Below are 12127 nucleotides of genomic sequence, written 5' to 3' on the forward strand. Positions count from 1 at the left end.
ATTCAGTGTCTTTTTTATTACGCACAGTTTGCATACATCACCATGATCTAATTTTAGGACGTTTCATCACCCCCAGAAAACCTTATACACAGTAGTAGTCACTCCCCAGACCCTCCTTCCCCCCAGTCCTACCAACCATGGATACACTTTCTATCTCTATAGGTTTGCCTGTTGTGGGAATTCGTATGCATGAAATGAGTCATTCAAAATATTTTGTGACTTGTTTGTTTAATTTCTGAATAATATCATTCTATGGATATACTACACTTTATTCGTTTATGTACATTTGGGTTGTTTACACTTTGGGCTGCTAGGGTGTTAGGTTACTATGAAAGTTTGGGTACAAGTTTTTGTATGGACATACGTTTTTAATTCTCTTGGTTTTAACTCTTAAGAGTGTAACTGCTATGTCATATCCTAACTCTTTGTTTAACATTGTGAGGAACTGCCAAACTATTATATTTCAGTTAGCTTTCGCTCCCCTTACTCCAACAAAATGGATTTTGTCAAGGACACCAGTGACTTCCATGTTGCTAGATCAGTGGTCAATTGTCACTCCTTAATTTATCCAACCATGGGAGCATAATTTCATGCATCATTATTTGCTTTGAAAAATCTTTAAACATTTCATTATTAAAGAAGCAGTACATGTACATTGTAGAAAATTTAGCAAGCTAAAATACTAAGAAAACTTCATATTCCCATCAAGCTAAAATATTAATGTTATTAAGATATTAAATGGGGCTAGAAGATACGTAATTAAAGACTATCAGTAAATACAAAGGGCGCCAAAAAAAGTATACACATTTTAAGAAAGGAAAAAACTATTAAAATTGTAATAATATATTCCAATAACAAAAGATATACAAGTCACGTTTGATTTATGCAATTACAAGAGGTGCTCAAAGTGGTTACCATCAGCATAGTTTTAATAGTTTTTTCCTTTCTTAAAATGTGTATACATTTTTTCTTGGCACACTCTATAGATACTTGAAGTCATAGGCCTGGATAACACCACTTGGGATAGTATAAACAGAAGATAAAATTGGTTCATGTTTGAGTACATTTAAAAGTTGGAAAAAAATCGTAAGTGTATTTTGAGGATTGGAAGAAGAGAATGTTAAATACATTGTACTTCAAATCTTTGAGATTTTTACTTAAAAATCTTTTTTTTCAAATCTTTGAACAAAGTAATCAATATATCAGTGTTAAGTAAATTCAGCTAAAATTATACCAAAGACATTGCATCCATCTTTCATTTTCTTATGTATTCATTTCAGCCTTTCTCCTTTTGATTCTTCTGCTTTATTATTAAGTCTTTGCTGCTCATAAAATCTCAAGGACCCATATTTCTTCTCATATTGTATTCCATGATACTGAAATGTGGCTTGAATCCTTTACAACAAAATTCCCAAAATTTGTCTATGCTGGTGGTCTCAAACTCCTACCTTATCCTTCTGAAATTCACTTAAATTGGAGTTTTATCTTTATTGTTCCACTAAAACTGTCCCCTCGCCCCCCCAAGGATTCCAACAATTGCTGTCTAATGGTCAATTCTTAGTCTTTATCTTACTTGACCTGTCAGTAGCATTTGACTTTTTTTTTTATAAGTCTGTCATTGAAATTTGTTTTTCACTCTGCTTCCAAGACACTGTATTCTTGTTTTCCTGCTACCTTATTGGCTGCTCCTTTTCACTGTCTTTGGCTGATTCCTTCTCCATGATCTCTTAATGCCGTAGTTAAAGCTGAGTCCTTGTATGTTTCTTGTTTTACATCTATATTCACTCATGATCTCATCAAAATGCCCTCTATATTTAGTAACTCCAACATTGTATATCCTCCTTGACATATTCACTTGGAAGTCTAATGGACATCTCAAAATTAACACAGGTCATTTCCAGCTTCCAATTATACACACCTGAAATTTGCCTCAACTAAGATCTCTTATGTCAGTTAATGACAAATCGAGGCTTCCATTTTTTCAAGTAGAAACACTTGGAGTCCATCTTGATTTCTCTTCTACTTACACTCTATCATGAGTCTGTTAGAAAATTTTCTTTGTTTATATTCAAATTATACCTGATACCTGATCATTGCTCACCACTTCTGCTGTGATTACCTTGCATTATCTTTCATCTGGATTATTGAAATAACTGTCTCCCTGTTTCAAACCAAAGTCCTACACCACAATAGCCAAGTAATTTTGTTAAAAGTGTAAGAACGGGGAAAGGACAAAAAAGAAAAGAAAACAAAACAATAGAAAAATGGGAAAAATGCATGAATAGACAACTCACCATAAAAGATATAAAAATGACCTTCAAACATGAAAACGTTCAAAAATTAAAACTAGATAAATGCAAATTAAAACCACGCAAATGCCATTTCTAATTGGTCAGACTGGAAAAGATTTAAGACTATGACAACACATTGCAAGACTGAGGAAATACTCGTGGCTTTGTTCACATATTGCTAATGGGAATGCAATTTGGTATAATTCTTTTGGAGGGAAATTTGACAATGTCTAACAAAATTGCACGTGTATTTACCTTTCAACCAATGGGGCTGGCAATTCTATTTCTAAGAATCTATCTTGAAGGTATGCCTCCAACAATATGAAAATACATATATGCAAAAGTTTATTAATTACAATATTGTTTTTAATTGCCAAGTATTGGAAACAATCTTAATGCTCATTCATAGGAGAGTGGTTGAAAAATCCATGGTATGTCCACACAGTAGAATACTAAGTAGCTCTGTAAGAAAAGAATGAGGAAGAACGCTATGAACTGATAATGTAATGATTTCTAAGACATACTATAAAATGAAAATGGTAAAGCACAAAAAAGATAGGAGAAAATACATAGACATCTGTTCATTTATACAAAATAAATATGGAAAAATATAGTCTCGTTATGAGACTGACTACCCAAAGGAAAGGGATAGAAAGAAGGGGAATGGGAGTGGGTTAGAAGGGATGATGCAGAGTAACATTTCTCTGAACTTTTTTTATAGCTCTGACTCTTAAAATTATAGTAATGTCTTGCATACCCTTCACATACCTTCCAATAAACATGATGAAGAGCAACAAGGAAATGGGGGAAGCCAAACTGGAATGGAAATAATAACAAATGGAAGTACATATATTAGAAAAGAATAACACGGCACACTTAAGGGGATGGGGAAGAAATAACTAACCTATGTAACTTAGAAAGCAATATCTTGGGCCGGCCCAGTGGCTCAGGCGGTTGGAGCTCCATGCTCCTAACTCCGAAGGCTGCTGGTTCGATTCCCACATGGGCCAGTGGGCTCTCAACCACAAGGCTGCCAGTTCAATTCCTCTAGTCCTGGCAAGGGATGGTGGGCTCTGTCCCCTGCAACTAACAACGGCAACTGGACCTGGAGCTGAGCTGCACCCTCCACAACTAAGACTGAAAGGACAACAACTTGAAGCTGAATGGCACCCTCCACAACTAAGATTGAAAGGACAACAACTTGACTTGGAAAAAAGTCCTGGAAGTACACACTGTTCCCCAATAAAGTCCTGTTCCGCTTCCCCAATAAAATCTTAAAAAAAAAAAAAAAAAGCAATATCTTCACTGGGCACTGAAAAGCTAAAGCCTTAAGTGCTGTAATCTAGTTAGTAAAAGTGTTTCTCACAGAAGTATGAATTAGCACTCCTGAAACTACATGTATATTAGAATTGAACAAATAATTTCATATATTGTGGATGAGAGCCAGGTTTCCCATTGTTGAAGGAAGACACTCAAAGGAAAGTAGGAAGATTAAAACAAACTGTGGCATTGGATTAGAATAACAGACATCAATATATGCTCATGGTTTTTAATATATACAGACAGGTTAAGAAATGTACACATGCATGTATGTGTGAGTTAGTGTATATTCGCATATTTCTGTCTGTACTCTGTTCACTGAAAGGGCCTAGAAGCAGTGACAGTCCAGATCAGTGAGCACACCTAGCACCAGATCTTGGTTTCTAAACACCATTCCCCAACATAAGGAACCAGGGCTTGGTGGAGAAGTTGATTCTAGGGCAGGCTACGGCAAGGCAAATACAGGTTGAGCATAGAACATCTTGTGATGTCAAAAGGTAAAGAAATGCTCTAAAAAAAGATGGACTCTTATCAAAAACAGAGGAGCCGATCTGAAGGAGCTCCGAATGGCCCAAACTGGAATGATTTGAGCAACAATAAATCGTGATGGTATTTAACTTTAATCTCTAGAATAAAATATACTCAGTCGATACCAACATAAAAATCATACATAAATGGGGGAGAAGAGGCAGCTCTAATTAATAAATATACATGTAAATGGGAAATAAAGAATCATTATTGCAAATGCTCCAGTAATAACTGTTGCAGACAAGATTCACCAGTGAATGCTAAAATGAGTGGGCACAAGTTTGAAGAGAAACAAGATTTGCAGTCTTAAAATATTTTTCTAAAGACACTTTAGAAAGAGAAATATAGTAACTTTATAGTGGAAAAAACTACCAGACACTATCCAAATGACCAATAACAAGACATGTCAACATCGTGAATCCCTTGATATAATGTGCAGAGAGACTATTTTGTGTGTGGTAGTCTCTCCAAAAAATACAAAACCTTTTTGTTATGGATTGAATGTGTCTCCTAAAATTCACACGTTGAAGCCCTAACCACCCCCACCCTGTGTGGCTGTATTTGGAGATGGGGCCTCTAAGGAAGTAACTGAGGTTAAATGAGGTCATAAGGATGGGGCCCTGATCCAATAGGATTAGTGTCCTTATAAGTGAGACAAAAGGGTGCCCCGCCCCAACACCAGTGTGAATGCACTGAGGAGCCAGCTCGCTTGCACTGAAGAAAAGCTATAAGAGGAGAGGACATAGTGAGAATGAGGCCATCTACAAGCCAAGTAGAGAACTCTCACCAGAAACTAAATTGGCTAGAACCTTGATGTTGCACTTCCAGCCTCCACAACATGAGAAATAGATTTCTATTGTTTAAGCTACCTAGTTTGTCGTTTTTGTTATGGCGGCCCAACTTGATTAATACTCTCCAAGCATGAGCAAATATCAGTGAATTCAAATTGACAGGCATTCTACAAAATTATTGATTAGTATTCTTCTAAAGTGTCAGGGTCATAAAAGACAGGAAAAAGAGTGAAATGTTGCATACTGCAAGAGACTAAGGAGGGTGGGGTGGGGGGGGAGAAAAAAGAACTATATTTAATATAAGATAGGATTCTGGAACAGCAAAAAAGAACAAAAGTGAAAAAAAAATATGTGAAATTTGAATAAGGTCTGTATTTTAGTTAATAATATTGCACCAATTAATTTCCTGTGTTTTTCTTTATTCTTTTTTAAAGTTGTTTTTTATTTTTCAATTACAGTTGACACTCAGTATTATATTAGCTTCAGGTGTATGGCATAGTGGTTAGACGTTTATATAACTTATGAAGTGATCCCCCCAATAAGTCTACTACCCCTGACACCATACATAGTTGTTACAATATTATTGACTATATTCCCTATGCTGTACTTTACATTCCTGTGACTGTTTTGTAACTGCCAATCTGAACCTCTTAATCTGTTCTCCTTTTTCACCTACCCCCCTAACCCCCACCCACCTGGCAACCTTCAAAATGTTCTCTGTATCTATGAGTTTCTGTTTTGTTTGTTCATTTATTTTGTTCTCTAGATTCCACACATAAGTGAAATCATATGGTATTTGTCCTCTGTCTGACTCACTCCACCCAGCACAGTATCCTCTCAATCCATCTATGTTGTTGCAGGTGGCAAGATTTCACCTTTTTATGGCTGAGTAATATTCCATTGTATATACGATTTCAGAAAATTAAGATTGTGAATTCATTCTAGAAAAAGTGCTACATACCTCATTGCTGAATATCACTACGGTCACCTTCAAAGTACTTCCCTTTGGAAGCTATGCACTGATGCCAGTGCCTAGTCCACCCTTCAAAGCAATTTTGGAACTTTTTTACTGGAATGGCCATCAGAGCTGTCGTCGTATTACCCATGATGTCCTGAATGTCATCAAAATGTTTTCCTTTCAGTATTTCATTTATCTTTGGGTAAAGAAGGAAGTCACTGGGGGCCAGATTAGGTGAGTAGGGAGGAAGTTTAAATACATAATAAGTTTACTAGCTACAAATTCCTTCACAGACAGTGCCATGTGAGCTGGTGCATTGTCGTGATGCAAGAGCCATGAATTGTTGGCAAAAAGTTCAGGTCATCTAACTTTTTCATGCAACCTTTTTAGCATTTCCAAATAGTAAACTTGGTTAACTGTTTGTCCAGTTAGTACAGATTCATAATGAGTAATACCTCTGATATCAGAGTTCCCCCTGGAATTCCATATTATGATATAATTTTTTCCCATAGCCCTTATCATCATCAATATTCTGCATATTGTGCTTATTTAATTCTAGTACTTAATGTTGTTATAGAATAGAATTTAAGCTGCACTTAAGTTTAAGTTGGGGAAGAAGTTTTTAACTGTTTTGTTCACTGACGTATTGCCAGTGAACTTGAATGGAGAATGAATAGTCACATGAAGGCTGCGTCACCTCCAACGTTGCATTCTAGTTTCAAGGAAGAAAGAAGTGATCAGGAATACAAAATCTGTATTCATGTATTATTGAACCATTGGCCAAACTGTATTACATGGCTACCTCTAACTGCAATGAAGACTAAGAAATACTTTGGCTGGGAGAATTACTGTTCAAACAAAATTTACTTTCTCTTGGTAAAGAAGAAAAGGACTGGATACTGGGTACGTTACTAATAATGTCTGCCACAAAAGCCATATCTACCACATTTTGACAAAAGATTTAGATGTATAAAGACAAAGAATGAATACTATAAATTATTCAGACAAAAATATTAATTACCTCAAAGGTAGGCAAACACTTTCATGAAGTTCTACTTTTGTTTCAGTAACACTAAAGGGAAGACCCAGCACAACTTTTACAGAGTTCTGAGAGATAAAATGTAAATCAAGACTTTTTTACATATCTAAGTTTTGAATGATATATGATACCGAGAAAAAGATATTCTCAAATATTCAAGAGCCCAGAAAATATACTTATTTTCTCTTCTGGAATAAAATTAGTTAGTAATAATTTACATAATATTAATTACTTAATAATAGTAATAACATGTACTATTACAACAGCTTGTTGTAATAAAAATTCTTTAAGAAAAATATTCTTACCGCTGGGAGGCTTTGAACTACCTATGTCAGCTTGGCTAGGCTAGACTACATTTCCCAGAATTCCCCTTTGCATACATTTCTAGTTAGACTCTTGTGGCGACTTGAAGGGTAAAAGTGAAGCAGCAGTCATTTTGTAGCTCATACACATTGTTTCTGATCTACAGTCATCTGGTTGCCATGAGGGGTGGCCAGGCCTGAAACTACTTCATTGTCCCCTGGATCTTTCTTTAGTTTATCTTACCTCTTGGTCAGGACTGTGTTTAGCTCTGTGACAAAGAAACTTGTCTTCTGGAGGACAAGGCAAAAGACAGCAAGAACTGGTACTGATAACAATCTGCCCTGTGGCCTTCAGCTTGCCCTTGTGTGTTCCATCTTGTTCTTGCTCTTGTTCAGGCCACACTCATCGTTTTTTCTGACTTCTTGCCCTGTGGACTTCAAGTTCCAGGACCAGATGGAAAGATAATAAATGGAAAACAAGGTGGTCAGATTCCTGCAACAAATCCTTTTAAACACACACAAATACACAGACACATATTACACATTCTGGTGGTTCTACTTCTCTGATTAAACTCAGACCGAACTTATAAAAAAAATTCTACCCTGAACTTATAAAAAAATTCTCCAATAATTTTTTTCTAAGAGTTTTAGAATTTAGCCTTTCAAAGATTGGTCTTAATTCGCCTCATATTAATTTTTGTGTATGATGTGAATAAGGAGTCCAATTTTCGTTTTGTTCTATATGGTTAACTAATTGCCCCAGCATTCTTAATGAAAAATTCCATCTCTTCTTGACTGACCTGTAATACCTACTTTATCATATAGCAAGTGTATGCATATGTGTGGGTCTATTTTCTGGTCTGCTTCTTAGGTTCTATTGGTATATCTATGTCTCAGTGGATACTTGAGTCTTAATTACAATAGCTTTAATATAAACCTTGGCAAGTACCCTATCTTACTCTTCTTAATCAAAAGTATCTTAGCATTTTTGATACTTTGACACTTTTTTTTAAGATTTTTTATTGGGGAAGGGGAACAGGACTTTATTGGGGAACAGTGTGTACTTCCAGGGCTTTTTCCAAGTCAAGTTGTTGTCCTTTCAATCTTAGTTGTGGAGGGTGCAGCTCAATTCCAGGTCCAGTTGCAGTTGTTAGTTGCAGGGGGCACTGCCCACCATCCCTTGTGGGAGTCGAGGAATCGAACCCGCAACCTTGTGGTTGAAAGCCCACTGCCCCCTTTGGGAATCGAACTGGCAGCCTTCGGCCGGCGTTAGGAGCACAGAGCTCCAACTGCCTGAGCCACCGGGCAGGCCCTCCTTTGACACTTTTATATACATTTTAGAATTATTTTATCAAATTCCATAATATAATCTGCTGGTCATGTATTGGGGTTGAATGGACTCAATAAATTAATTTGGAGATAATTGACATGTATACAGTGTTGTTCAAAGTTCTGTGCTTTTCTGCATATAATTCTTACACATAGGAGGTGTGCTCAACAAATACCGTGAATGTTTAAATAAAAAAAAAATTATTACAGTAAAAGACACATTGTCATTAATCCACCTCAAAATATTCTCCCTCATTTTGAACACACTTATTCCATCATTCTCGCCACTTTCTGAAGCAGTTCTGGAATTCCTCTTTCATGATTGTCTTTAGTTGCGCTGTTGTGGCTGCCTCGATTTCCTGAATAGATTCAAAATGTTTTCCTTTCATGGTCATTTTGATTTTGGGGAAGAGCCAGGAGTCACATGGTGCCAGATCCAGTGAATAAGGTGGATGAGGACACACCGTGATGTTTTTATTTCACAGAAATTGTCATACCAGAAGGGATGTGTGACATGCAGTGTTGTCATGATGGAGGATGAAGTAAAGACACTCATGAAAGGGGACTTCCAGAATTGCTTCAGAAAGTGGCAAGAGCAAAGTGTGTTCGAAGCAGGAGTGGGGTCAGGGGTCGGGGTGGTGGTGGAATATTTTGAGGCGGATTAATGGCAATGTGTCTTTTCCCGTAGCACATTTTTTTAATTTAAACATTCACTGTATTTTTTATCAAACCTCATATTATTAGATTTACTTTTTTTATTTACTTGATTAAATGTTTTGATATCCGATTACAATTTCTTTTTCTATTAGTTTGTTGTTGAAATGTCAAAATACAATTCATTTTGTATACTGACAGTATACTTAGCAACCTTGCTAAATACTCTTAGTAATTCTAATAGTTTATAAGCAGATGCTTTGAATTTTCTACACATGCAGTCTTGTGTCATATGTAAATAATGGTGGTTTTGTTTCTTTTCTATCATCCTTTTATTCTATTTACTTCCTTTGCCTTATTCTTTTGCTCTAGAACAGGGGTGTCAAAACTGCAGCCCGCGGGCCAACTGCGTCCGCAATCCATTGTTAATTGGCCCGCAGCAAATTCCAAAAATATATTTAGTTTGCTTAAATAAACCAGGTGAGGCAATACGTACTTCACCTCCAGTGAGTGGCCCGGCTGTTTGTGTATTTTACCGCATATGGCCTTTGGTAAAAAACGTTGAAAAAAGTTTGGACACCCCTGCTCTAGAACCTCTAGTACAATACTAAATAATTATTTTCTTCTCAATATCAAAGGGAAAATTTTCAACAACTCTCCATGAAGAATATTTGCTGTATTTTTTTGTAAATGCTCTTTTGTAGATTTATTAGGATTCTCCAGAGAAAGAGAACCAATAGAGTGTGTGTGTGTGTATATACATAGACATATTCCATATATATGAAACAAAATAAATAATAAAAATTTAAGCAGAAATTAGATGCATAAAAATATGTAGTAGATAGCATCAAGAAGATTAGACATAGATTCTTCCAAAAAATCTAGTGTAAATTAAAAACTCTGGTAAGATGTGCTAGAAAAAGAGGAAAAGGCGCAAATTACAAATATGAAGAATGTCCAGAGATATTAAACAGAAAAAGTGCATCGTGGAGTATGGAGAAAGATTTTAAAATATTGGCTGATGCAATTGTGGAGGCTGGAAAATCTGCAGAGTAAACTGGCAGGCTGGAGACCCAGGGAAGGGTTGTAATTTAAGTCTGAAGCAGTCTACTGACAGAATCTCCTCTTCTTTGAGGGAGGGAGGTCAGTCTTCTTCCTAAAATCTTCAACTGATTGGGTGAGGCCCACTCACATTATTTAGAGCAATCTGCTTTACTCAAAATCTGCTGATTTAAATGTTAATTCCATCCAAAAACTACCTTTACAGAAACATCTAGAATTATATTTGACCAAATAACTGAGTACTGTGGCCTAAGTTGATACATACAATTAACCATTACAATAGTTCCCTTTTATTACTAATCCATTAAGAAGTATTTGTTTTCATTGCTTTGTATGTGTATTTGAATCCAGAACCACATCTAAGTAACTTTTTGGACTCCAACACTTTAGACAGGCCTTGGAACATAGTCAGTAATCAAGGAATTGAACTGACAGTAGCTGCTATTTAAGCAGCGTATGTGAGTTGAACATGTAATTCAATTTAAATGCATTTGGGTTATTGTAAAAAGTGAGTATTATTGAAAAAAAAGTAGAAAGCTACTTGAAATATGAGCTTACCCTAAAATCTTCAGTCTTCCATGTTTGGGGATAAATTTCTTATTCCAGGTGGTAATTTGCTGAGAAAAACTAATATTTACTTATTTATATTCTGCATCTTTCCTAGAAGGATTTCAGATAGTGAAGAAATAAACCAAGATGGTTTGAGCTCAAACTCAATAAAAGATCTTTTGTAAACAAACAAACAACAACAAAAAAGTGTTTGTTTTAATAATCAGTGAAAGTTAAATTTTATCAAATGCTTTTTTTGCATATGTTGAAGTTACCATGTTTTTCTCGTTTACTTGGTCAATACGGTGAATTACATTGATTTTCTAATGTATTCCAAAGATAAACTTAACATGTGATGTTTTATCCAGGAATTTATTTCAGAATTAATTCTGTTAATATTTTGTTTAAAATTTCTGCATGTATTCTCATGACTAAGAACGGTTAGTTTTTCTTTCTCATATTTCATTTTTTTAGGTTTTGATATCAAGTTTACCTTGGGTGTATTTCTTTTTTTCCCCCTATACTCTGGAGGTTTTTTGGTTGTTTTTTAAAATATATGTAAGATTAGATTAACTTCTAACTTAAATACTTGGTAGAACTCATTAGTGAATCCATCTGGGCTTAGATTTTCTTTATGAGAACAGTTTTGACTATTGATTCAATTTTATAAACAGTTAGTAGACTATGTTTTCTATTTGAAAGAATTTTGATAAATTATTTCCCTAACATTTTCCCCACTTTAAATCTTTTTATGTATTTTTATAAAGGTGTTCACAATGCTTTTTCTTCTTCCCTAAAACCTCTAGAAGGAACCAGACCTGCTGGCACCTTGACATTTGTTTTTTTCTGAGAAGCTTCTTAGTTCGATGTAGTCCTACTTGTTTATTTTTGCTTTGTTCTTTGTGTCCTTTTTTTGTGCTTGCAATTTCTTTATTGAAGTTCTTACTAAGATCCTTGAGCATCCTTATAACCATTGTTTTGAACTCAGTCTCTAGTAGGTTGCTTGCCTCTATTTCATTTAGTTCTTTTTCTTTTTCTGGATTTTTCTCCTTTTCTTTAACTTGGGATGCATTTCTTTGTTTCCTCATTTTGGCTGCCTCTCTGTGTTTGTTTCTATGTACCATGTTTCCCCGAAAATAAGACCTACCCAGACAATCAGCTCTAATGCGTCTTTGGAGCAAAAATTAATATAAGACCCGGTCTTATTTTACTATAATATAAGACTGGGTATAATATAATATAACATAATGTAATGTAATGTAATGTAATGTAATGTAATATAATATAATATAATATAATATAAT

The sequence above is a fragment of the Rhinolophus hipposideros genome (genome assembly GCF_964194185.1).
Source record: "Rhinolophus hipposideros genome assembly, chromosome: 19".
In the NCBI taxonomy this organism is placed as follows: Eukaryota; Metazoa; Chordata; class Mammalia; order Chiroptera; family Rhinolophidae; genus Rhinolophus; species Rhinolophus hipposideros.